General features: G+C 45.2%; 1 protein-coding gene and 1 long non-coding RNA gene across 4 annotated transcripts in view; both read right to left on the bottom strand.

The window, feature by feature from the left end:
* Positions 1–18,535, bottom strand: part of LOC134205564 (uncharacterized) — a 59,233-nt gene extending 40,698 nt beyond the window's left edge. For 2 of the 3 annotated variants that reach the window (XM_062680899.1, XM_062680898.1), the window contains exon 1: positions 18,181–18,535. The gene's annotated coding sequence lies outside the window, so the exon portion shown is untranslated. The remainder of the gene's footprint in view (positions 1–18,180) is intronic. The other variant, XM_062680900.1, reaches the window with a different exon arrangement.
* LOC134208743 (uncharacterized) lies at positions 12,858–13,731 on the bottom strand. The gene is made up of 3 exons (XR_009978694.1): positions 13,614–13,731; positions 13,480–13,552; positions 12,858–13,419 (listed from the first exon to the last, which is right to left on the bottom strand). It is a non-coding gene; the product is annotated as an uncharacterized LOC134208743 (long non-coding RNA).
* Positions 18,536–27,114: the final 8,579 nt, after the last annotated feature.

The following is a 27,114-nucleotide window of genomic DNA, read 5'->3' as shown; positions in this document are numbered from 1 at the left end:
CTTCACGCCAGAACCAAATCCAGAGGTCGCACATGCCTACCTCCCTGGTAGAAACCTGTCCCATTTTTTCAATTGATAATAGTCCAGATACCTTCAAAGTTATCTTAAAACAATAATTTAAATAATACACTAAAAGTGCAGCATTATCTCTGAGTGCATTAATTAAGGTTTTTCTTCTAAAATACTAAATCCCAAATCTGCATGTGTGTGTGTACAAAAAAATGTGAGACACACTTTTTTGTACAATATCTTTACCCGATTTGCTTGCAATATGCAACAGGCTGCATTCGACGCGGAATCCTGCTGCAAATGAACGCAAATAAATGTGAATTGATGGAAATAACTGAATATACCTTCCAAAAGTGCAATTTAGACCTCACTTATATGCTTTTCTTGTTACTCTTTGTTTTATTGTATTATAATACACGAGAAAGGCCATCACCGCTAAGTGGATAATTCTGGTTTTTTGTTGATAAAAAAGAATAAGCAGAACGGAATCAACTTTGAGCTACTTCGAACTGCTCATTGGACAGTTGGAAATTTCCACTTTATTGTGGAACATTTATGAAGCCACTTGCCTTACAGCTGGTCTACGAAACAGCGGCATCTTGAAATGCAGAGCGCCACACAATGCAATCGTTTGAAAGTGAAAACAATAATTTCCCATGGTTGTAAAAACGCTAATAAGGCTCATGCACCCGAAGATATGTCAATAAATAAACTTTTGCATAGATATTTATTGTCGTAAGAATTAAATTATATGCTTTTTAATCTTCGGAAGCAATCGCTTAGATGAGTCAATTCATGGTGCATCAAACAAAAATTACAAAAAATAGTGATACTTCAAACCCGAGAAGAAGCTGGGTCTATGTTCAAGGGCCTGACGGTCCCTCCCCAGGCCAACTGCGAGTTGTGGTGCCTGCCTGGAATGTGGGGCAGGGTTCGTAATCTGCCGTAATCTGGAAAAGTAACGTAACCGCCATTTTACAACATGCATGTTTTCCATTTTTCTGTTAAAGAACTCGATGAGTAGTACTCGTTAACACCATTTTTGGAAAATGGCGTATACGTCACTTTTTCAGATTACGGCAGTAATGCTCAGGCTCACTCAATCTCAGGAGCTCCCTCACGAAAATTTTCGGTGAGAAATCGCTTTTCGAAAAAAAAAAACAGCCTGGAGAGTGATAGGACAAACGATCCGATAGTCGTAGGTGTTCCTCAAGTTGCGGTTGTACAGTGTGCGTTAAATCTACGAATCGATCGCAGCAACCCATTACGTTCAATGATAAAACGATATGTCAACATACGAATGAAGTGAAAACAGCATTGGTTATCTTCAAAAACTGATAAATATCTAGAAAATACGTTATTCAATTTTCGCCTGTGCACCAATAGTTGCGGTAGTATTCTTATAGTTGCGAGTCCCGTAAGAAAACAATAGGATTCGTAACTATAGGAACACGAATGAAAGAATACCGCAACTATTGGAACAGCGAACAGCGTGTTATTTTTGGACGGAATACATGCAATACAGACGGAAGCATTTTTACAAGAGAATAGATGGGGAACGCTTTCGAATACATATCCAAAGTAAGCGAAATGAAATTTCATTTAATTCTAGGAAAATTATTAGTGTTGAGACGTGCTTAGTTCCTCCACTATTGGATCATTTACCCTAACCATTTTTTGCTCACTTCGATTGCCACCAAACGTTGTTTTGCTCTTTTTCATGAATATTCGAGTCTTTTCGTGGCATCATTAATGCATATGGTAGTGGCCATCAGTAGCACCTACTTTGCACGAAAGAACATCCGAAAGCTCACCTGGAGACACCCAAATGGTGAAACTTGCAACCAGATAGACCATGTTCTGGTGGATGGGCGACATTTCTCCGATGTTATCGATGTGTGGACATTCAGAGGTCCGAACATTGACTCTGATCACTACCTCGTTGTCAGTAAAATTCGATCACGGTTGTCAACTGTATCGAACGAAAGATCACAGCGAACGATGCGTTACAATATCCAGCGATTGTCGGCGGAAGGAGTATCGGCTGAGTACCGCCAGAAGCTCGACGAACGGATAAGTGCAATCAACGTTAGCGACAACATCAACGATCTATGGGAGTCGATCCATGGAGCGGTGAGCACAACAGCACGAGAAGTGGTAAGCACTGCACAGAGGCGACTCAGGACGGGTTGGTTCGATGTGGAGACGAGAAAAACGTTGCCAGAAGCCGGATGTTGGTGTCGGGTACTCGATCGAATAGAGATCGGTACAAGGAAGCAAGAGCAGCCGAAAAACGAACCCGCCGCAGGAAGAAAAAAGAGTACGAAGAACAAGTTATTAGTGAGGCGCAGGAAACAATGGAGCAGAACGATATGCGGAGGTTTTATGAGTCAGTCAATGGCGTGCGGAGAAAGACAGCGCCATCTCCCGTCATGTGCAACGACCAACAAGGGAATTTGCTGACAGATAAAACTGAAGTGGCTGCCAGGTGGAAGCAACACTTCGAGACTTTGTTGAATGGAGGAAGTGACGGTGCATCGGTGAACAGAATCAATATTAGCGACGATGGACAAACTGTGGAGTCACCTACACTAGATGAGGTTAAAAAAGTTGTTAAAGAGCTGAAAAACAATAAGGCTGGGGGGAAGGACCAGCTCCCGGCTGAACTTCTCAAACATGGCAGTGAGCAGCTTTATGAAGTTCTGCGCCATATTATGTCGAAAATATGGGAAGACGAGGAAATACCTGCTAGCTGGTTCGACGGCCTCATTTGCCCTCTCTTTAAGAAAGGGCACAGACTGGAGTGCGTCAATTACCGAGGAATAACCCTCCTTAATTCGGCGTACAAAATTATGTCCCGTATTCTGTTCAACAGATTGAGACCGCTTGAAGAGTCCTTCGTCGGCGAATACCAAGCAGGTTTTCGTGAGGGCCGATCAACGACGGATCAAATGTTTACCCTGAGACAAATCCTTGATAAATTCCGGGAGTACAACTTGCAGACACATCTTCTGTTTATTGATTTGAAGGCGGCGTACGATTCAGTGACATGGAATGAATTATGGCAAATTATGCTTGAACATGGTTTTCCGGCGAAACTGATACGGCTGATTCGTATAACGTTGGACGGATCGAAATCAAGTGTAAGGGTTGCGGATGAAATATCGACGTCATTTGTTACCTTAGATGGATTAAAGCAGGGTGATGCACTCTCGAATCTACTGTTCAATATAGCGCTTGAGGGAGAGATTAGGAGAGCTGGTGTGCAAAGAAGCGGTACCATTATCACAAGATCGCATATTCTCCTGGGATTTGCGGACGATATCGACATTATCGGAATTGATCGCCGTGCCGTGGAAGAGGCTTTTGTGCCTTTTAAGAGGGAGACAGCGAGGATTGGACTCACGATCAATACCAGCAAAACGAAGTACATGGTCGCTGGTAATCATCGTGGGTTCATTAGTGGTGGTGGTTGCGAAATAGTGCTGGATGCTGAAAAATTTGAAGTGGTCGAAGAATTTGTGTATCTTGGAACATTAGTGACGTGCAATAATCATGTTATCCGCGGGTTGAAAAGGCGTATTGCAGCTGCAAATAGGGCTTATTACGGACTTCGTAACCAGCTTAAGTCCCGTAGTCTGCAAACGAAAACAAAACTCGCGCTTAGAGCATTATTGTAACGAATTTTTTTACCTTTATATCCCATTATTCATAAGATACTTGTTTCAGTATAGCTCTTTTCATTATAAAGTTGGGAAATTCATTGATACCGACCACGTTCGATTGTTGATCAGTTAATCATTTTAGACGTAATCGATCGACGCTAGTAAACCATTAATGTACTGAAATTTTTTATCTGTGTTTTTGTGGCCTATGTTACTGTACGGTTGTGTGAACATTCCTCTTCGTTTCATTTGGCTCTTTCCTCTTCGTTTCATTTTGCAGTTTACAAAATGAAACGAAGAGGAATGTTCACACAACCGTACAGTAGCTTATGCGCCACCCCCTGATAAGGGGGACTACTGACGTGCTTTCGAATCCGGCTAAGACTCTTATCAAGGCGGGCTAATAGTGGTTCAAACACTCTTGTTCATCGAACGACCCAATCAAGAAGCGAACGAAACCTCTTGAACTAAAATTAAATATATACAAAACTACCCGATAGAATATTAAACTAAAAGTTAAGCCATTTGAATAAAAAAAAACAACGGAAATGAACTATATTAATTAGCAAATTTTTCTAATTGAATTTCTCTTGCAGTTTACATTTATTGGCAGTTAAGGGCGTCCCTACTTAACTCTAGCCTACCTGACCTTCTTCCCCAAACCTGCTTATCCGTGTGTGGCGTCTCGACGCGTCTTGTGTTGTTGGGTTGACTCGTTGGCGATCGCATGCATTCGTGCTGCGGCGACTTGATGTCTCTCTCTAGCTGCAAGGACCTACGCTCAGCTCAATAATATCGACAATCGCCCGTTTAGATTTGAATTTGTCTAGTGGCCTTTCAAATTCGAGTTCCTCGCACGATCTGTTGGGCGTAATGGGTGGAATTTTCCGGTGAGTGGACTTTACCCATATACTGGGCTATGCAGCGAGTGAACTCGGTCGTCGAAACGTCGGCGGCACAATCGAGCAGTTACGCGCGAACGTTGCTTACCGGGCCTCGGTATGTGGCCGTCGATCACGTGGCATCTGACGTGAGCAGCATAGCAAGGTTGTCGAGAATACAAAAATGCAGCTTAAGCTAGTCAAAAAGGCGCAATATGCACTTTACAGCGACCGGCCCGAGAGAACTACACGTGATGAACACCAATCCGTACGATGGCCGACTGACGGTCCGGCCTGACCAAACACCCCACGTTGAGTAGGGGTCCTAATCAACGTGAATTACATTTAGCTGATATTGATCACTACATGTGGTAAAGTTGCTTACCTGGTCCTAACTTGTACTTATTTCTACAATGGTAGGTGCACTTTAATGGAATGACATTTTTATCAAATCCGGCTAAATGTATTCAAAAGCTTTAATTAGTTTCGGTGTATGGTCAAACGAATCAAAACTTACTAATAATTTAGGTCTTAGCCTGTTTTTACAAAACTGCTTTTAGAATACAATAGAATTGACTTGGCGTCGCTTGGTTTTTAAAGTTTGCGTAACACGTCCACTTCAGAAAGTTATTTCCACTCAAATGGCGAACTAATCCGGACTAACAGGATAATTGTTCTAATGAACAATATCTGCAGTATAGCGATTTTCAATAGCCGCAATGGAAAATTACTCGGTTTTCCTAGAACAAAAAGTTTCGTTTTTTTAAAATTTAAATAAGGCATTCGATGCATCATACACCTGATGTGCTCGAGTACAATCGAACTGCGACGAAATAGGTGATCGAGATCAGATAGATGAACTGACACGAGTGGAACTCAACACAACTACGCGAATTATGAGCTATCAGAGTTTCTAGCTTAGGAAAAGGTGGCACATACTTACTGAAAGCTTAGGTTGTATCTTTATGAATGGTAAAGATGGGAGATTTGCAGGGTAGGAAAAATTCGTTACATTTTGCCCACATGGAGTTCAATAAAAATTTTGAAATTTAATTTCAAAATTTTTATTGACCAAGGTTTTGCAGATTTCTATTGACTTATTCGCTTGGCTTATTTCACAACAACAATGACTCTAAAATATACTAAAGTATTTTACTAAGAAATAAAAACTTTTTCTGAAAAACTATAGTAGGAATCCGATTTATTTAATTGATAAATTGAAGTTTCTCTTAGATATTCGGTGCCAATCAAATAACGTTCCTTTTAACTTACTCCATCGCTTCCACTAATGACAACCAAATCAATATCAGAAACATCTGATCCTAATTAATCTAACCAATTCACTTCAGATTCATCTGAAAAAAAATCTTATTAAAGCCGACCAAATAACTCCAATAATAATTGGAAAACTGTAGTTCAGAACATTAGTACCGATTAACTCCAATAACAATTGGAAAACATTATAGTTACAGTTACTCTACGCATTTAGTCACTCATTCTCGCAAAGCAAACGCGCCCGAATCTCACTTTGCGTCCAAAGCTTTCCTTCCAGAATACCGAGAGAAACGACAAAATGTATAACTGAAGAGATGATGATATCAAACTAACGATCCTGCAACGTGTGTGGATATGGTTGAATATGAAAGTGTACTACGTAGCTTGTATGTATGATATATTTTTTTTTCTATATTGACTTCGTAAAGAAATATGTGGATAGTGTGAACGGATCGGACTCCCCACATGTAAGTTAAATCGTTGAACAATTGTTCCTAGCTAAACCTATACTAATTTAAGTTTGTTTACCTATTCTAGGTAATTAAAATTATTTGGATGGCATTATTTCTAATGAGAGGACACATCAGTGTTGTGTAATATATTGCATCGCGGTTTTATTTGGTGTTTTGCAACCGATTTCTTCATCTACGGAGCCTGCAGATGGATGCAAACATCATCGACGCGAGGAAACATAGTGATGACATCTCAAACGCCGGGATAAACCTCTGGAGAGTGTTTTAGTTAGTGAAACTAGTTGTTTATGTGCACTCTCTAGTGACACCGTCATAGCTTTATAATTCACGCCCGTTTTAAGAAGGAACCGTGGTATGTGCCAGGAATTGGTTTACCGTCCATCGTTTCCAAGGCATACGAGTTAGTTCCCAGTACATTGGTTATCCGTACTCTGGTGAATTTATTTGCTAGTTTGCCAACAAAGTTCTGGCCCTTATCAGATAGATGGGTGTTTTTCTTGTACACCTCTTCGCCTTTTCGAAACGTATGATTTTTGTTAGCTCGGAGATTGTATGGACGTGAGTAACGATTATATGCTTTCATCAGATTTTTTCTGACGATGACAAATAAGTCCCTCATTTCTTCTCCGAGGTTGGTAGGCTCGATATCAGACTCTCTTAGAAGTTCATACTCTGAACCTGAGCTAACCATATTCCTACCAAAATTTATGAAATACGGTGTGAATCCCGTACTGTCGTGAACGGAGGTCCTGATTGCTTTTGCGATTTGGTGTACCGACCTATCCCAATCTCTGTGGTCTTTTTGTTGATTGAGAGAGCACCGTATGGCGGTAACGATAACTCTGTTCACCCTTTCCGTGGGGTTCGGACTGGGGTGATAGACCGCTAGGTTCCAGTGCGTGACTCCATACGTAGTTAATAGGGTTTCGAATTGTTTTGACCTAAATACTTGTGCATTATCTGTAATGCAGACAGCTGGGGTACCAAATAAATTGAAAACTAAGTTTTCTACGAAGGTGCAGACAGAAATAGATGTTGCTGCATGCATGCACTGAACTAATACGAATTTCGAAAAGAAATCACATACTACGAACAGCCACATATTTCCCTTTCGGGATCTTGGATAAGGACCGAGGAAATCCATTGATATCATCTCCCAAGGACGGGAGCATAACTTAGGTTTACCACAAACCGGAGTGACATTGGTGTTAGGGATTTTGGACTCTTTGCAAACGGGGCAGTTTTGGCATATCCTTTTGATATCAGAGGCCATTCGAGGCCAATAATAGCGTTCTCGTACCTTCGCTAATGTCTTTAAAAATCCCAGGTGCGCTTCTTTATGGGCAACCTCAATGACACTTTTGCGTTCCGGCGACGGGACAACGTATTTCCAACGAAACCCGGAGTCCTCAGGGATTGTCGAGTTGGTAATAAATTTGAATATTTTTCCGTTCGTGATTCGGAAATCTCTATAGCGGTCTGGGTATTTGGTAATCATGTCTTTTAGTTGGCTGATGTATGGATCTTCAAGAACGGCATCAATGGTGTTTATAGCGCGAGAAAGAGCATCATGGGAATATTTTCCGACCCTTTTTTATACTGTAGCACAATTTCATACTTGGCCAGCTTTAGTGCCCATCTTGCGATTCGCGGGGACTTCGACTCGATCGACATGCTTTGAAGGAAGGTAAGGCTCATCGCATCCGTCTGTACGATAAAGGGTGTACCTTCCACAAAGTGTTTAAAGTGTTCGATACTCAGTAAGACCGCTAAACACTCTCTCTCAGTCGCACTGTATCGCCTTTGCGTGCTAGAGAGTTTTTTTGAGTAGTACGCTATCGTTTTTCTCTCACCATCCTGAATTTGGACTAGAACAGCGCCCACGGCAAGATCAGAACTGTCAGTCTCTATTATGAACGGCAACTGAAAATCTGGATTTGCGAGTATCGGTCCAGATATTAAAGCTGATTTGAGTTTCTCCATAGCCACATCAGCTTCTTCGGTCCAGCTAAATTTCCGCCGATTTTTCTTTAAGAGGTTGCTAATCGGAGTAACAATTTCGGAATAATTGGCGATGAATTTTTGGTAAAATCCCGCTAATCCGAGAAGGCGTCGGATGTCCTTTACACATTGTGGCGTTGGGTAATCCAAAACAGGCTGAATTTTACTCGCATCCATGGAAAGCCCTTGTTCTGACAAAATGTATCCAAGATACTTGATTTTAGTTTGACAGAATTTACTTTTGCCAAGGTTGATGGTTAACCCAGCGTGTAATAGCCTCTCAGCGACTATTCGAATTAATCTTAGGTGTTCTTCAAAAGAGTTAGACATTATTATTATGTCGTCTAAGTATACATACACCCAGGGTTCCAAGTCATGACCGATAATACGAGCCATTAGCCTCGCCATCGTCGCTGGCGCATTCGTGAGTCCGAACGGCATGACGGTAAATCGAAATAGTCCCTTATTGGTCCTGAATGCTGTCTTATCTTTCGCGCTCTCCTCCAGTGGAACCTGGTAATACGACTCGGACAAATCGATAACGCTGAAGTACTTAGATCTCTGAATTCGCTGAAGGATACCCATCATGTTGGGAAATGGGTAGTCATCTTTCTTGGTGCTCTGGTTCAATCGGCGCGAATCTAAACATATACGCCACTTACCATTGGCTTTCTTTATAGGAAGGATGGGATTCAAGAAATCAACCACTCCTTTACATTCTTCTACCACTCCCAGTCGCTGCATTCGCTGAACTTCGGAATCAATGACTTGTTCAACCGTAGGGGACCATCTATACGATGGAAATCTCTTCGGTTTAGATCCCGGAAGCAGAACAATTGTGTGTTCCATTAGATGAGTTCGACCTAGCGTGCCCTCTTTTGTCGCTGGCAGCTGCTTTACCGCTAAAAAAAGAGCGGCCCGTTCCGGAGGCGTCAAAACGTGTTCTGTTTCTAACTCATCCGGGTTTTGTAAGCGAGGCTCAGGTATTTCGATTGTAGGGATTTCGAGGCTGTCATCCAGTGTAAGTTCCTGATTTGGTGCGGTGGCGAAATTACCCGGAATCAGTTGAAAGCAAACTTTTTCACTGTCTTCGGAAAAGTAATCTTCGACCAACGCGAGATCAATAGCATTCACCGTTTCACAAGTCGCTGGTTTGGTTACAGTTGGTCCTGTTAAATGGTATCCAAATTTTTCCATAAAATCCATTCCAAGAATTAACGTTTTCTTCAATTCGGGAACTACGATTGTCGGTAAGACATGGGTCACCGAATCAATTGACAACGGTAGATTTACAAATCCGATGCATTGATATGGAGTGCCATCGGCCGTAGAGATTTTGAGGTTCGAAGGTTGAATTTTCAAGCCAAGCTTACCAATTAGGTCTTGCGAGCTAATAATTGATAAGCTAGCTCCCGTATCAGCCAGCGCATCGACTTGCTCTGATAAAATACGGACTTTTAGATGGGGACATTTAGTTAAGGAAGTATTGATGGTACATATTCGGTTGAAATGTTCAAAATTGGATTTGGGAATCTTTGGTGAGCGATTCGAGGAGGCCTGATTCCCGAGAAGCTCCTCACTTACTCGTTTTTTTCTTCCTCTCTGTCCCTATCATCGAGGTTGTGATTGTTGGGACATCGAAAAGCGGTTGTATTCAGATGTCCACAAATGTGGCAAAAGATGACCTTCTTTTTATCGCATTCACGCCATAAATGACCCATCTGCCGACAATTCCAACACAGTGCTTGGGATGAGGTTTTGTTAGGATTATCTTTATATTTTCGGACGAACTTGTTGGCTTTATGCTGAATAGCATATACCTGATCATCCTCGTCATCGGTTCGCTCCGTTTCCGAATCATCTTCGGCCTCAATCTGATGGACTTGAGCTTTGGAAGACCCACCAATTTGGTACAGGTTTGGTTCTAGGGCATCAAATTTGAAGCACATCTGTGCAAGATGCTCGATTGAGTAGATCGGCTCTAAGGCTAACCTTCTCTTATAACTCATCTTCATATTTTCGACTATTAAGTCAAACTTTTCCCTTTCGGACATTTTATGAATCATCCTCTGGGACAAAGTTTCTACATCCGTCAGAAAGGCGCTGAATAACTCATTCGGCCTCTGTCTACGGTTCCTAAGTTCTTCCTAATTAACTGATCCCTATTTGGATTATCGAAACGCATTTTAAATTCATTTCCAAAGCTTCCCAAGACAGGAATTTTTCTTCATAGGTTGTGAACCAAGTGTACGCACCGTCTTTAAACAAAAGATGAGCGTGCATCCTTAGGTCTTCCTTAGTAATCGCATATGAGCGACATAAGATGCTGATTTGGCGCAAAAAATCAGTGACGGGAATTACATTATTGTCGCCACTAAATTTTGGCCACTTTTCAATTATATTGCACTGTTGGTGCGGCAAACGCCTTGAGAAAGTTGATGAAGCAGCCGAGTTCGGAATTGGCATGGGTTCATAGGGGTTACGAAAAGAAACATGAGGAGGAGGGTTGACTTCCTGTCGAAACAGGGGTCTCTGTTCCCTGGAACGTACATCTGATTGATGCTCTTCATAATGCGGTCTTCTTTCATTTTCAGGAGTCGGTGTTCTTGTCGGATAATGGTCTCGTGATGACAATTGGAGCGGAGGTGTCGGATCGGCAAATCTGGTTCGATGTGTCCCAATGATCCCTCTGGAAATCAGGGAAACTTCAGTATCACGAAAACCCACGTTGGCGATTTGATCAGCTAGATGACTTACGTCAGATTGGAAGTCTGCCTGACGACTAGTGCTCTCACTTCGAAGCTTCTGTAGGTACGATTTCACATAGGCTTCAATCTCCGAAGTATGCACAAACTCATTGACATTTCGTTCACTCATTTCAGGATTTCGCAAGGTTGTTGACGGAGGATGCTGTTCCGAAGGTGGCCTCGGCATCGACAGACCTTCATCAACTGGTCTACGGATGGGTGAATCCAGTTGGTTGGCCATTGAACGTACAGAGTCAACCAACAAGCTGCTCAGCATTGTCGCATCGGTGGCTTGAGATTTGATGGATTGTTGGGACGAGGTGGAACCACACGATTATCAAGGAAAGGGTTTGCCAGCGATCCCGGTGCAGATCTACGACGACTATCAGGCTCTTCAGCTTCCGATCGTAATGGACCGTCTGATCGACGGCAGTTGACATCCTTTCGAGTTGATAGAAACGGATTCAAGACCCTAGCGGACGGTGAAGGAAGTTCCCCTCCTACTGCCCCTTCTTCATCCAACGGACTCATCGGTATGAAACCATCTCCGGGTGCGGCTAGGTTCGTCGGCTCAATTGGAGTTGTGTTGTTGACCAACCGTGAGAAGCTGGCTAATCCAGGACTATTTGTCGGGGTTGATTCCAATGGACGTCTCGTTTCAACCGGAACAACTTTACTCGTTGGTACCAGAGACGTAGCCTTACAGAAGTCTACATCAAAATATTTCTCCGCGATACTAGCAATAACGTACAAAACCATGATCTGATCCTCTCTTTGTTTTTCAGATTGCGGCACATATCGTCGCATCCGTTTGTGACAATGAACAAGACGGATAGACAACCGTCGTAATGTCCATTGACCAAATGCTTTTCAATTTCTTCCAATTTGTGGGGATTTCCACCAAATCACGATGGAAGTTATATTTAGACGTCCAGACACGACTAGGATCTTCAAGGATACGAAGAAGTCTGCGTGCTGTTCGACGTTTCGCTACCAGGAGCGAGTCGGTCAATTGACCTCGAATATTTAATTCATAATCAATCTCGTCTTCCGCGAGGTCATTAGCATTGATGCGGTAACCATCCATTCTAATTTAATTTTAATTCAATGTAAACCTAGTAATTTATGATGATTTTTTTTTGTATTGTTGTAATAAAGTAAATAATCTGAAAAAAAAGTTATTAATACTAGGTATCTATCAACTATCAAATAATTTAATGGCAATTCCAATAAGAAACTTCAATTCATTCAATAACTCGTAGACTAAAAAAAATATCCTAGAATAAGCCAATTCTAATAATGTTTTATGAACCAATTCAATTACTTTTAGCAAACTAATAGAAAAAGAAAATTGTAAGTAAATCTACTAAATACTAAATACCGATCTGCAATAATGTGTTCCAAGAAGTGAAGCACTATTAACGGCCCCACGTTGGGCGCCAAATGAAACGAAGAGGAATGTTCACACAACCGTACAGTAGCTTATGCGCCACCCCCTGATAAGGGGGACTACTGACGTGCTTTCGAATCCGGCTAAGACTCTTATCAAGGCGGGCTAATAGTGGTTCAAACACTCTTGTTCATCGAACGACCCAATCAAGAAGCGAACGAAACCTCTTGAACTAAAAAATAAATATATACAAAACTACCCGATAGAAAATTAAACTAAAAGTTAAGCCATTTGAATAAAAAAAACAACGGAAATGAACTATATTAATTAGCAAATTTTTCTAATTGGAATTTCTCTTGCAGTTTACATTTATTGGCAGTTAAGGGCGTCCCTACTTAACTCTAGCCTACCTGACCTTCTTCCCCAAACCCGCTTATCCGTGTGCGGCGTCTCGACGCGTCGTGTGCTGTTGGGTTGACTCGTTGGCGATCGCATGCATTCGTGCCGCGGCGGCTTGATATCTCTCTCTCTAGCTGCAAGGACCTACGCTCAGCTCAATAATATCGACAATCGCCCGTTTAGATTTGAATTTGTCTAGTGGCCTTTCAAATTCGAGTTCCTCGCACGATTCGTTGGGCGTAATGGGTGGAATTTTCCGGTGAGTGGACTTTTACCCATATACTGGGCTATGCAGCGAGTGAACTCGGTCGTCGAAACGTCGGCGGCACAATCGAGCAGTTACGCGCGAACGTTAAGCTTGCCGGGCCTCGGTATGTGGCCGTCGATCACGTGGCATCTGATATGAGCAGCGTAGCAAGATTGTCGATAATACAAAAAAGGCAGCTTGAGCTTGTCAAAACGGCGCAATATGCACTTTACAGCTACCGGTCCGAGAGAACTAAACGAGATGAGCACCAATCCGTACGATGGCCGACTGACGGTCCGGCCCGACCAAACACCCCACGTTGAGTAGGGGTCCTAATCAACGTGAATTACATTTAGCTGATATTGATCACTACATGTGGTAAAGTTGCTTACCTGGTCCTAACTTGTACTTATTTCTACAATGGTAGGTGCACTTTAATGGAATGACAATTTTTATCAAATCCGGCTAAATGTATTCAAAAGCTTTAATTAGTTTCGGTGTATGGTCAAACGAATCAAAAACTTACTAATAATTTAGGTCTTAGCCTGTTTTTACAAACTGCTTTTAGAATACAATAGAATTGACTTGGCGTCGCTTGGTTTTTTAAAGTTTGCGTAACACGTCCACTTCAGAAAGTTATTTCCACTCAAATGGCGAACTAATCCGACCAACAGGATAATTGTTCTAACGAACAATATCTGCAGTATAGCGATTTTCAATAGCCGCAATGGAAAATTACTCGGTTTTCCTAGAACAAAAAGTTTCGTTTTTTTTAATTTAAATAAGGCATTCGATGCATCATACACTCCGATGTGCTCGAGTACAATCGAACTGCGACGAAATAGGTGATCGAGATCAGATAGATGAACCGACACGAGTGGAACTCAACACAACTACGCGAATTATGAGCTATCAGAGTTTCCCTAGCTTAGGAAAGGTGGCAGCACATACTTACTGAAAGCTTAGGTTGTATCTTTATGAATGGTAAAGATGGGAGATTTGCAGGGTAGGAAAAATTCGTTACACTACTCTGATTCTTCCGGTGGTTTTATACGGCCATGAGACATGGACGTTAAAGGAGGCTGATCGGAGAGCTCTAGGAGTGTTTGAGCGTAAGGTGCTGCGGACAATACTCGGCGGTAAACAGGAGAACGGTATATGGCGGCGTCGCATGAATAACGAATTGTACCAGGTGTATAAAGGACAGGATATTATTAAGCTTATACAACACGGCAGACTACGGTGGGCTGGTCACGTTGTCTGTATGCCGGAAGAACGTCAAGCGAAGATAATATTTAGTAGAGAACCCGGAAGAGGCCACAGGCTTCGTGGAAGGCCACGTACACGATGGCTTTTTGCAGTTGAAGAGGACCTGAGGGCGCTCAATGTTCAGGGCGACTGGAAGCGATTGGCCCAGGATCGAGTCCAGTGGAGAAGGATACTCCATTCGGCGTAGGTTCATAGAAGAGCTGTAGCCCATCAAGCATCAAGTAAGTAGTAGCTGGAGCAACTTCCAAACGTCAGTATGGAGGAACTTTTGAACGAAATGCTGGAAGAACTTCCAGACGACATCCTGGAGGAACTTTTGGACAAAATTCTGGAGAAACTTCCGGACAAAATCAAGAAAGAACTTCAAGAGTCCTGGAGGAATTTCTGGACGACATTCTGGAGGAACTTCCGGACGAAATGTTGGGGAACTTCCGGAAGAGTTTCTGGCTGAACTTCGGACGAAATCCTGGAGGAACTTCAGGACGAAACCATACAGGAACTTCTCAACGACATCCTGCTGGAAATTCGGGACGACATCTATGAAAAACTTTTGAATGAAATCCTAGAGGAACTTCCGGACGAAACCTTGGAGAAAGCTTCGGACGCCATTGTGGAGGAACTTTCGGACGAAATGTTGGAGGAACTTCCAGATGAAATCCTAGAAAAAATTCTGGAAGAATTCCTGGATGAACTTCCGGAGGAACTTCTGGATGAAATCCTGGAGAAACTTGCGGACGACATCCTGGAGGAACTTCCGGACGAAATGTTGGAGAAACTTCCGATGGAATTTCTGGCTGAACTTCGGACGAAATCCTGGAGGAACTTCAGGACGAAACCATACAGGAACTTCTTAACGACATCCTGCTGGGAATTCGGGACGACATCTATGAAAAACTTTTGAATTAAATCCTAGAGGAACTTCCGGACGAAATCCTGGAGAAAGCTTCGGACGCCATCGTGGAGGAACTTTCGGACGAAATGTTGGAGGAACTTCCAGATGAAATCCTAGAAAAAATTCTGGAAGAATTCCTGGATGTACTTCCGGAGGAACTTCTGGATGAAATCCTGGAGAAACTTGCGGATGAAATCCTGGAGGAACTTCCGAAAAAAAATCTGGAGGAACTTCCGGACCAAAACCTGGAAGAACTTCCGGACGAGAACTAGGAGGAACTGCCGAACGAGATCCTGGAGATACTTCCGGACGACACCCGAGTGCAAGTTCCAGACAACATCCTGGAGGAACTTCAGGAAGCATTTCTGGAAATTCTTCCGAAGAAATATCTGGATGAATGTCCAGGAAGTCGTAGAAAAGAAAATTCATAAGGAATTTGTTGAGGTACTTCTGAAGAAATTCCGAAGATTTTTTTAAGCTTGAAATTAGTCAACACTCACTCACGCCACCGCCGCTGGCTGAAAATGATCTTTCACGCCGACGCCGTTAAAAATTCAATCGACCCACAAAACATACAAAACACTTGTCATAAGACGAGTTTGTATAATCCCATTGAATTCCACCACTTAATTGTATATTGACAGATACGTATTTCGACCTCAACAGTAAGGCCGTCTTCAGTGTCTCGTACTTAACTCGACTTTAAGTCGTGAAATTAAGTTTATTCGGGAAATGTGTAACTGCTGTTTGTTATTTCTAAAGCACCTCCAACTTGTGTCTACACGGTTCTATCACAAACGCCCGAATGACACTCGCCCGAATGACAAACGCCCGAATTCCATTCGCCCGAATAGACCAAACGCCCGAAAAGACCAAACGCCCGAAAAGACCATTCGCCCGAATGGACCGTTCGCCCGAAAAGACCATTTGCCCGAATGGATCATTCGCCCGAATAGACTATATGCCCGAATAAACTCTTCACATATCTTGATGAAAAGTTTGTTTTGTGACTAATAAAAAGAAATTGTATATTTGATTTCCTATACTTATCTCATTTTTTTTGTACACGTCTCTCACATGCATCTAAATATTCGTTTCGTTTATGTGTGAAATAATAAGAAAAATTATGACGTTATGTACTTTATTTTTTATTTTTATTCAAATAATGACTTGATTTCTTCATATACGTATAAATAAAGTCCTTTAATGTAGCTTCATACATCGAGAATTTGGCCCGCAGATATTTTTCCCAGGGCACAGGGACCAAAATCCGACAGAAAACTTTCCCGAGGTGTAAAGCGCCATTTAACATTGATTATAAATAAAATCTACTCATCACTGTCTTGAAATCCATTCACATAGAATAAAAAGTCAGTTTCAATCGCTCAGCATTGTTGAGAGAATCAGATATTAAAATATGTTTTATGTATGCTGGTTACTTACACCGGTCCACAAGCATCCTGAAATGAATCAAAACCCGATGGAATAATTAGAGCTGTAGCAAAAAATAACGTTGCAATGGTATTTATTTAAACCAATCGTCAAAAATAAGGGAGCAACTAGGAATTCACCCTTCTTTTCTTTATACATTGTTCTTTCTAAATATCAATTTTTCCATTTCGAAACATGTGCTGTGCATATGCACAGCCAACACCCAACCGGCGGATGTTAGATTTTCTAACAATTCTGTATAAGAACTGGGCATATGCGAAATTGTTAGATTCTTATACAAAAAATGTTAGCTATCATACAAATATTGTTAGAAAAGCTTACAAAATTGTTAGATTCTTATACAATACTTGTATAAGAATCTAACATTTTCGCATATGCCCAGTTCTTATACAGGTTTTGGTACATTCTTATACAGAATTGTTAGAAAATCTAACATCCGCCGGTTGGGTGAAGATATTTAACTTTTTTCATGTTAAGATATAACAAAGGCATTAACGGAGGTTCGAAAATCTTGCCCACAGAAAAGTATTTTTATTATGAAAGCAAATATTGTGTGAATGGGGTGTACCCGTTAGGCATAATGGACGTTATATATAAATGACCCAAAGAACAGCCCATGACATAAAGAAGGCAGAATTATACCAGACGTCCATTATGCCTAACGTACATCATCCCTAACGTCCGTAATGCGTAACGTCCATCATGGCTAACGTATTTATTCCTAACGTAGTGGACTCATGTGAATGGTCGCCAATCAACGCACAAAAAGACCACTAGAGACCCACTTTTCTCCCCTTCACTATGGTCGGTCTATGAAAATACCCCAAACAGTATTCCTCGAACTTCCAATCACATTTTAGGGAGGCACAATAAGTGGAGTATGCTTTTGAAAGAACGAAGACCTCCGTTTTACAGCGTTCCAAAACAGTTTCAACTAGAAGAAAGAAATGCGACCACTGATACCCTACGACCGCTGTAGGCTAAGCAGACATCTAAAATAGCAGAAAAGAAAAAAAAACTAGACAAACTGGTACGTTTATATATTCCAGGTGATTGGCATATTTTTTCTTTTAATATTATTAGAAAAAATAACATGTTGTTATAGAATCTGGTGGTAAATAACAACATAAATATATGACCTATTCGGGCGAATGGATCATTCGGGCGAGTGGTCTATTCGGGCGAGTGGTCCATTCGGGCGAATGGTCTTTTCGGGCGTTTGGTCTTTTCGGGCGAATGGAATTCAGGCGACTGTTACATTCGGGCGAGTGTCATTCGGGCGTTTGTGATAGAATCGTCTACACAACTCATACGCTACCATACTTCATAGTAAATGACCGATCAGTTCTTTCCTCACATATCCCGAAGCTCGCAACGATTCTTCATTAACAGATAAAGCTAAGCACATCTTTTCATTTTAGTAAAATTCACTGTGGGTGTCACTTTTTCACAGTTCCAAACAGCCGATCGTATGGCATACCTATGAAGAAAACATTATTTGAAGCACTTTGGGCTATATATTTTCTTAAAACTGCACATGAACATGATCGAATTTCTTCAATTAGTCCCAACTAACTGCAGCATGAGTTTCATCACTGTAATCGATTCACCAATTAGATACAATTCGGTACCCCACTACGGTCGCTTCAACACTTTATCCCAATAACTCCGATAGTACCACCGCCGATTCCGGCTCATCCTGACTCGCAAATTGCCCGGCGTCGACTGACAGGCGTGACCCATCTCTCCCGATCGTCGTCAGTATCGTCTTGCTGTTGTTGGCATGTCTCACGCCACAGAGTGACCAATCAAGAGAATTTAATAAATTTACTTTTTAAATTTGTTTGGCATTCTACTCTCCGGCGCAGAATGTACTAAACTAAGTCAGCGAGTGAGTGCGGCAGACAGTCGCAAACACTGACAGCATCTCACATGGGTTAATACGCACGCTTGGAGCCGCAACCAACAACCAGTCAGCGCAATGCGTAAAGGGATTCCGTTGTTCTTTAATCGGACGATGATGGGTGGAACAAGTGTGCGCTCGCGCTGAGAAAGGCACGCGTACGTTTTTTTTACACAGGCCATTAGTCAGAATGCAGCATCTTATTCGATCACAGAGTAGGGTTGCTCGGGTTTGAGAAGCATTTTTGACGTGCAATGCTCTCGATATGTCGCTTGATCACCCCTTCTGAACAGTAGCCAATTTGTAAGATACGGCCGACTGGGTTGATACGAATACTCTCCGCTGGGCTGTACATTGACCATCACCGCTGAAACATGTAGCGCTTGACTCGGAGCGCGGTGGTGACTTATTGTGACTTTTCTCCGAGCACTTTTCCGGAGAAAAAGCCGACTAATAAATTAATGCAAACCATTAGAGCAGTTGGGAGCTATCGCGATCGGTTCAGTTCGGAGTTAATTAAAAAAGCGTTCCCATCAGATGACGGCTGACGAAACGGTTCAACGAGATGGGCGGTCGTCGTTCAGTTTGTTGGATTACAATATGCGCCTTTTATTCATGCCTTCTGTGAACTCATGCGCTTATTCAAAACATCAGTGATGTTAATAACGATGATACATACTGCTGCAATGTTTAATTTGTGGGAGAGTTGAAACCATTGCATTGGTTAGGAATCAAGTGCCGCTTATGACTGGTTTACAATATGAATTTTAAAAACTTTTGGTATGCTGATCCTTGATGGTATTGCACTACAAAGCAATAGATTTTTATTTATTTATTATCAGACTAAGGCCGGAGTGGCCTGTGCTGCTCATAAAAATCTTCTCCATTCAACTCGGTCCATGGCTGCACTTCGCCAACCACGCAGTCTGCGGAGAGTCCGCAAATCATCCTCCACCTGATCGATCCACCTTGCCCGCTATGCACCTCGCCTTCTTGTTCCCGTCGGATCGTTGTCGAGAGCCATTTTCACCGGACTACTGTCCGACATTCTGGCTACGTGCCCGGCCCACCGCAGTCTTCCGATTTTCGCGGTGTTAACGATGGATGGTTCTCCCAACAGCTGATGCAACTCGTGGTTCATTCGCCTCCTCCACGTACCGTCCGCCAACGCCAACGAGCATCGTCCAGGTCTCGTGTCCGTAGAGAACTACCGGTCTTATAAGCGTTTTGTAGACAGTCAGTTTGGTACGGCGGCGAACTCTATTCGATCGGAGCGTCTTATGGAGTCCAAAGTACGTACGATCTCCAGCCACTATGCGTCTCCGAATTTCTCTGCTGGCATCGTTATCGGCGGTCACCAGTGAGCCCGAGTACATGAATTCTTCAACCAACTCGATTCCGTCACCACCGATAGAAACTCGTGGTGGGTGGCTTACATTGACCTCTCTTGAGCCTCTTCCTATCATGTACTTCGTCTTCGACGTGTTGATGACTAGTCCAATCCGTTTAGTTTCGCTTTTCAGTCTGATGTAGGCTTCCTCCATCCTCTCAAAGTTACGTGCCATGATATCAATGTCGTCGGCGAAACCAAATAAATGGACGGACTTCGTGAAAATCGTACCACTCGTGTCAATCCCTGCCCTTCGTATTACTCCCTCCAAAGCGATGTTGAATAGCAGACACGAAAGACCATCACCTTGCCGTAACCCTCTACGGGTTTCGAAGGGACTCGAGAATGCCCCTGAAACTCGAACTACGCACATCACCCCGATCCATCGTCGCCTTGATCAACCGTATCAGTTTATCCGGAAATCCGTTTTCGTGCATTAGATGCCATAGCTGGTCTCGATCGATTGTATCATATGCGGCTTTGAAGTCGATAAATAGATGATGTGTGGGCACGTTGTATTCGCGGCATTTCTGCAATACCTGACGTATGGCGAACACCTGGTCTGTGGTAGAGCGTTCACTCATAAATACCGCCTGGTACTGCCCCACGAACTCGGTACTCGCGCGGTAGTTGCTACAATCCAGCTTATCGCCCTTTTTGTAGATGGGACACACGACACCTTCCATCCACTCCTATGGCAGAACCTCATCCTCCCAAACATTGGTAATCACCCAGTGCAGCGCTCTAGCCAGTGCCTCACCACCGTGTTTAAACAGCTCTCCTGGTAGTTGGTCAACTCCAGGGGCTTTGTTGTTTTTCAGCTGGCCGATCTCCTCCTGGATTTCCTGGAGATTCGGAGCCGGAAGTCGCATGTCCTGCGCGCGTGCTCCTAGGTTCATTACCATACCGCCACCGTTGTCTGCCATATTGCCATTCAGGTGCTCTTCGTAGTGCTCTCGCCACCATTGGATCACCTCACGGTCGTTTGTAAGAAGGTTCCCGTTTATGTCCATACACATATCGGGCTGTGGCACGTGGCCCTTACGTGAACGGTTAAACTTCTCATAGAACTTTCTTGCGTTATTAGCGCGGTACAGTTCCTCCGTCTCTTCACGGTCTCGATCTTCCTGCTGGCGCTTTTTCCTCCGGAAAATCGAGTTTTATCTGTTCCGCGCCCGTTTGTATCGCCTCGTTCGCTCTCGTGCGGTGTTGCAGCAATCTCGCCCATGCTGCATTCTTCTCCTCAACTAACTGCTCACATTCGCCGTCATACCAGTCGTTTCTCTGATCCGGAGCCACTGTGCCTAGTGCAGCGGTTGCGGTGCTTCCAATGGCGGATCGAATATCTCTCCAGCCATCTTCAAGAGATGCTGCGCCTAGCTGCGCTGAGTGGTTGAGTGAGTAAGAGTGGTTGAGTGAGTAAGAGTGGTTGAGTGAGTAAGAGTGGTTGAGTGAGTAAGAGTGATTGATTGAGTAAGAGTGGTTGAGTGAGTAAGAGTGGTTGAGTGAGTAAGAGTGGTTGAGTGAGTAAGAGTGGTTGAGTGAGTAAGAGTGGTAAAGTGAGCAAAAGTGGTTGAGTGAGTAAGAGTGGTTGAGTGAGTAAGAGTGGTTGAGTGAGTAAGAGTGGTTGAGTGAGTAAGAGTGGTGTAGTGAGTAAGAGTGGTTGAGTGAGTAAGAGTGGTTGAGTGAGTAAGAGTGGTTGAGTGAGTAAGAGTGGTTGAGCGAGTAAGAGTGGTTGAGTGAGTAAGAGTGGTGTAGTGAGTAAGAGTGATAGAGTGAGTAAGAGTGGTTGAGTGAGTAAGAGTGGTTGAGAGAGTAAGAGAGGTTGAGTGAGTAAGAGTGTTTTTTTTTTTTCTTCCTAAACAATGGAGGGGGAATCTGCTCAACAGACATCCTGGGTTGACCAGGAAGTGCTGGGTTAGGGGCCACCTCCAATGAGGGAGGCAGGACTGCATCCCCGACCAGCTAAACCGTTTCCATTGCCGCCAAGCCCATCGTCGCTTCGGTACAACCAGAAAGTAATGCTTCAAAGGGGGGCCAGTGCATAACGCACCCTCGAGGTTAGCTGCGTGTCCTTGCAGCATCGAACATCGTGACTCGCTTTTTTAGAAGAACACCATGGTATCGTGCCAGCGCATTGCCGGCTTTCCAGGTAGCTTTACCACGCCCTATGTCCTCGGAAGGTGGGCAGGGTCGACTTCGCGCCTGCTTCCCTCTGCACGACTGGTATCAAGAATGATGATGCCGCGTGCACCCCAAATTGACCTTTCTGCGATAGGGCCTATTCGCCAGCACACAGAGGGACTTGCCGACGCGGTGCCTACGCCTGCCCCAGCCTTGACGAGGACCCCTTTCCGTCCTCGGGCTCGGAACCCGCCCGGTTGACCGACGCCGCGAAAGCGACGATACCAAGTTGTTTTTCACGCGGCCACTTGTTCGATAAAAGGATCGAGTTCGACCACAGGGCACCGGTATGACCCATGAAGCCGACTCCGAACCCTTGGACCACCTCTTATTTGCGCCTGAACTAGCCATCCCTCGAGTCCACGCGCCACCTTCTGTGTAGCTCCGAGACGATTTGGACGATAGCCGATAAAACGGCGTTCCAGCCAACTTCATCTTTACACATCCTCCGAACTAGGTTGTCCGGGTAGTGTCCAGACCACATGTGGCAAGCATGTGGTCACGCATTGTGCGAAAACGCGGGCACACGAACAACACGTGTTCCGCCGTTTCCTCTAAACCAACGCACACCGGACACTCGGGCGAGGCCGAGTGTCCGAACCGGTGTAGGTACTGTCTGAAGCAACCATGGCCTGTAAGGACCTGGGTCAGGTGGAAAGTGATTTCCCCATGGCGCCTCTTGACCCACGTACCTATCTCCGGTATCAACCTATGTGTCCATCTACCCTTAGTGGAACTGTCCCACGCACGCTGCATCGCCCGTTTGTATCGCCTCGTTCGCTCTCGTGCGGTGTTGCAGCAATCTCGCCCATGCTGCATTCTTTTCCTCAACTAACTGCTCACATTCGCCGTCATACCAGTCGTTTCTCTGATCCGGAGCCACTGTGCCTAGTGCAGCGGTTGCGGTGCTTCCAATGGCGGATCGAATATCTCTCCAGCCATCTTCAAGAGATGCTGCGCCTAGCTGCGCTGAGTGGTTGAGTGAGTAAGAGTGGTTGAGTGAGTAAGAGTGGTTGAGAGAGTAAGAGTGGTTGAGTGAGTAAGAGTGATTGATTGAGTAAGAGTGGTTGAGTGAGTAAGAGTGGTTGAGTGAGTAAGAGTGGTTGAGTGAGTAAGAGTGGTTGAGTGAGTAAGAGTGGTAAAGTGAGCAAAAGTGGTTGAGTGAGTAAGAGTGGTTGAGTGAGTAAGAGTGGTTGAGTGAGTAAGAGTGGTTGAGTGAGTAAGAGTGGTGTAGTGAGTAAGAGTGATTGAGTGAGTAAGAGTGGTTGAGTAAGTAAGAGTGGTTGAGTGAGTAAGAGTGGTTGAGCGAGTAAGAGTGGTTAAGTGAGTAAGAGTGGTGTAGTGAGTAAGAGTGATAGAGTGAGTAAGAGTGGTTGAGTGAGTAAGAGTGGTTGAGAGAGTAAGAGAGGTTGAGTGAGTAAGAGTGTTTTTTTTTTTTTCTTCCTAAACAATGGAGGGGGAATCTGCTCAACAGACATCCTGGGTTGACCAGGAAGTGCTGGGTTAGGGGCCACCTCCAATGAGGGAGGCAGGACTGCATCCCCGACCAGCTAAACCGTTTCCATTGCCGCCAAGCCCATCGTCGCTTCGGTACAACCAGAAAGTAATGTAATGTTGTAATGAAAGTAATGTTGTCCGGGGTAGTGTCCAGACCACATGTGGCAAGCATGTGGTCACGCATTGTGCGAAAACGCGGGCACACGAACAACACGTGTTCCGCCGTTTCCTCTAAACCAACGCACACCGGACACTCGGGCGAGGCCGAGTGTCCGAACCGGTGTAGGTACTGTCTGAAGCAACCATGGCCTGTAAGGACCTGGGTCAGGTGGAAAGTGATTTCCCCATGGCGCCTCTTGACCCACGTACCTATCTCCGGTATCAACCTATGTGTCCATCTACCCTTAGTGGAACTGTCCCACGCACGCTGCATTGTGCGACACGGTACGGTACGCGCTCGCAACTCTTAGGCACATGAGCCTATACGTACTTTCTAACTTCGTTCTGTAGCAGTTAATACGCAGGGCCGTGCCCCAAGCTGGCCCCCCATACCTCAGTATGGACAGAGCAACGCTAGCCAGAAGCTTGCGCTTGCTGGCATAAACCGCAGAGCTATTGGACATCATCCGGGACAATGCCACTATAGCTGTGGAGGCACGCTTGCAGGCGTAATTGACGTGGCTACCAAAGGTGAGCTTATCGTCGATTATTACCCCCAAAGAGTTTGATTGAGCGTTCAGAGGTGATCGTGCAGTTGCCTGCCCTTATCACCGCTTGCTGCTCCGACTTTCGGTTGTTAACAACAACCACCTCAGTCTTGTGGTGAGCCAGTTCTAACTTCCTGGAACTCATCCACTCCTCCACAATTGCGATCGAGTGGGCTGCAGTCAACTCCACCTCTTCGATCGATTCGCCGTAGACCTCCAGCGTAATATCGTCAGCGAAGCCGACGATTGCCACGCCCACCGGGAACTTCAACCTCAAGACACCGTCGTACATGACGTTCCATAACACCGGACCCAGTATGGAACCTTGCGGAACCTCTGAGGTTATGTCAACACACTTCCGACCCGCCTCCGTGTCGTATACCAGTACTCGATTCTGGAAGTAGCTTGAGAATCTTGTACAGGTACTGGAATTCCAAGACGCAGGAGCGCATCTGCAATAGCTGCCCAACTGGCACTATTGAAAGCATTCCTCACGTCGAGAGTCACTACTGCACAATAGCGAACTACCCTCCTCTTACGCTGGATAGCTATCTCCGCGGATTTGGTAACCGACAAGATAGCGTCTACGGTCGACTTACCCTTTCGGAAGCCAAACTGGTTACTCGATAGACCATCCGCACCCTCCGTGCGTATCAACAACCTGTTGAGGATGATCTTCTCGAGCACCTTCCCCGCCATATCAAGCAGGCATATTGGTCTATATGCCGACGGATCCCAATAGGACCAAGCTCTGCCTGTCCCATGCTTCAGGGAAGACTCCCTCGTCCAGGCATCTCTGCATGACAGATCTGAACATCTCGGGAGCCTCGGCAATGGCCGCTTTAATGGCCAGGTTCGGAATACCATCCGGTCCTGGCGCCTTACCTACACTAAGGGACTGTGCAATCCCCGCAAGTTCCGCCACCGTTACTCTTCCCTCGTCGGCCACCCTGGCTCCTGGCAGCTCCACGAAGGAGGCCAGGGCTTGGGTCGTGACGTGGGAAGAGCCCCGCGATGATCCTCTCCAGCATCTCTGGAGACCGCTCTGTAGGGGCCATCGCCCCACGTGTCTTGGCCATTACGACCCTATAGGCGTCACCCCATGGATTCTCGTTGGCACTTTGCCCCAGGCCCTCGAAGCAGGCTTTTTGCTTGATCTAATCTCAGTCTTCAGAGCGGCTCTAGCAGCCACGAACGCCACCCGTCGTTCAACACGCTCCTCTTCTGTGCGTGCTCGCTGCATCCGCCTCCTTGCCCGTAGGCAGGCGCGGCGCAGGTTCGCAATTGCTTGAGTCCACCAGTAAGCCGGTGGTCTCCCATTCCTAGGGTGGACTTTCCTAGGCATGGTGGCATCGCATGTCTTCCACATACGAGGACTAGGCCTCGCCCCTTCTTCCGTCCGCTGAATGCTGGTCGTATAGTCGATACTGTAGCGAACCGCCAGGTGGTCGCTGTGAGTGTAGCCATCATCTACCCTCCAGTTCGAACTACTCGTTTGGCCAGGGCTCCAGAACGTAACGTCGATAATCGACTCGGCGCCGTTCCAGCTGTAGGTACTTTTGGTACCGACATTAGCCAAGTCCACATCCAACATGGCCAGTGATTCCAGCAGGATCTGTCCCCGTTGATTCGTGGATCGGCTTCCCCATTCCACGGCCCAAGCGTTGAAGTCCCCCGCTATCACCACCGGCCTACGCCCCATCAAGTTAGCTGTCAAACAATCTAGCATTCGACCGAACTGCTCGATCGACCATCGAGGAGGCGCATAGCAGCTGCAGAAGAAGACCCCGTTGATTTTGGCAATGACGAAGCCCTCGTGTGTCGAAGACACCAACTCTTGAACTGGGTATTTCCCCGTTGTCCATATCGCTGCCATTCGAGACCCATCGGTGACCCAATTACCGTTCCTGGCGGGTACCCGGTAAGGATCTGCTATGATGGCGATATCCGTCCCCCATTCAGCAACTGTCTGACACAGCAGTTGCTGGGCTGCATCACAGTGGTTCAGGTTTAGCTGCGTTACCTGCACTGTGATTTTGCAACACGCTTAAACGCCGGGCACTTCGAACCCCCATGGGGTGCTTGCTGTTCGCAGCTTTGCTGGAACAGATCAAACAGTTGGGAGGGTTCGTGCAGCATTGTGCCTTATGTCCCTCCAATCCGCAGCGTCGACAGAGCTTGCTTCTGTCAGGGCCTTTGCAGTCCCATTGCTTGTGCCCCGGTTCCAGGCACTTGAAGCAAACTTCGGGTTGCTCGTATATGCCCACAGGGCATACCGACCACCCCACCTTGACGCTCCCTAACTTGACTACCTTGGAGGCGTCAGCTGCAGGTAGCCGAACCAATGCTACCTGTGTCCCTGCTGGACCTTTCCGTAGCCGAACGGCTGCGGTGGACGCTTCCACTTCACACTGTCGCCGCAGTGCCGTGACGAGCTCTTCGACTTCGGTGATCTCGTCCAGGTCTTTAACCCTTAGATTCACCTCCGTCGTGAGTGCCCTCACCTTGACCGTCTCGCCTAGGACTTCCTCCGCCAACTTCTTGTAGGCGCCCTTTTGCGAGACGCCCCGCTTCAGCTGGAGGATCATCTCGCCCGTCCGGGTACGTCTTATTCGACGTACGTCGGCGCCGAGTTCACCGAGCTTGACGTCACTCCTCATCGCCTTCAAGACGTCCGAGTACTTAGCCTCGTCCGTCTTGATGACTAGGGCATCGCCCCTGGAGCGATTGGCG

The sequence above is a fragment of the Armigeres subalbatus genome, chromosome 1 (assembly GCF_024139115.2).
Source record: "Armigeres subalbatus isolate Guangzhou_Male chromosome 1, GZ_Asu_2, whole genome shotgun sequence".
NCBI lineage: Eukaryota > Metazoa > Arthropoda > Insecta > Diptera > Culicidae > Armigeres > Armigeres subalbatus.
This window is presented reverse-complemented; position numbering and strand designations above follow the sequence as displayed.